The sequence below is a fragment of the Nannospalax galili genome, unplaced genomic scaffold (genome assembly GCF_000622305.1).
Source record: "Nannospalax galili isolate Female #2095 unplaced genomic scaffold, S.galili_v1.0 scaffold191, whole genome shotgun sequence".
NCBI classification, from domain to species: Eukaryota; Metazoa; Chordata; class Mammalia; order Rodentia; family Spalacidae; genus Nannospalax; species Nannospalax galili.
The window spans coordinates 457,945-458,593 of NW_008331484.1; positions in this window are offsets into that span (position 1 = coordinate 457,945).

Genomic DNA, 649 nt, shown 5'->3' on the forward strand with positions numbered 1-649 from the left:
GGCTCGGCGCGGCCTGGGGAGCTGTTGCTGCCCCGAGCGTGGAGAGACCGGGGAAGTGTCAGTGGAGGGAAGGGAGCCGAGATCCGGTGGCCTTCTCCAGGACGGGGACCCTCTTACTGTGTTTTGGAGAGGGGCTCTAACTCGAGATCCTCAGCAATGTGGATCCTCAGCAATGTGGCACCCAGAGCTGGAGAAGCAGAGCGCGTGCACTGATTCCTGAGGCTCCGCGAGGCCAGAGGGGGTGAAGGCTCGGGAGGTTGATTTCACTGAGGATCTGTCTCTCTGTCTCTCTGTCTCTCTCTCTCTCTCTGTCTCTCTCTCTCTCTCTCTCTCTCTCTCTCTCTCTCTCTCTCTCTCTCCCTCTCCTCTCTTTCTTTCTCTCTGTCTCTCTCCTCTCTCCCTCCACCATCCTCCCACTGGCTGGAAGTGGCTTGTGTTCTCTTGCAAGAGTAAGCTCAAACTTAAAAATGTCTTTGAGACTGTCTATACCGTAGACTAAGTCGTCTGTACTATGTACCCTCTAACACTTCCACTTCGTCTCCCCATCTAGAATGCATTCATAAATCCTGGTAATGGCTATTTTTTTTTTCTGTGAATATCTCGTTTTTAAGTAACCTAAGTGCCGAAGTCACAGCAATAAATAAATGGA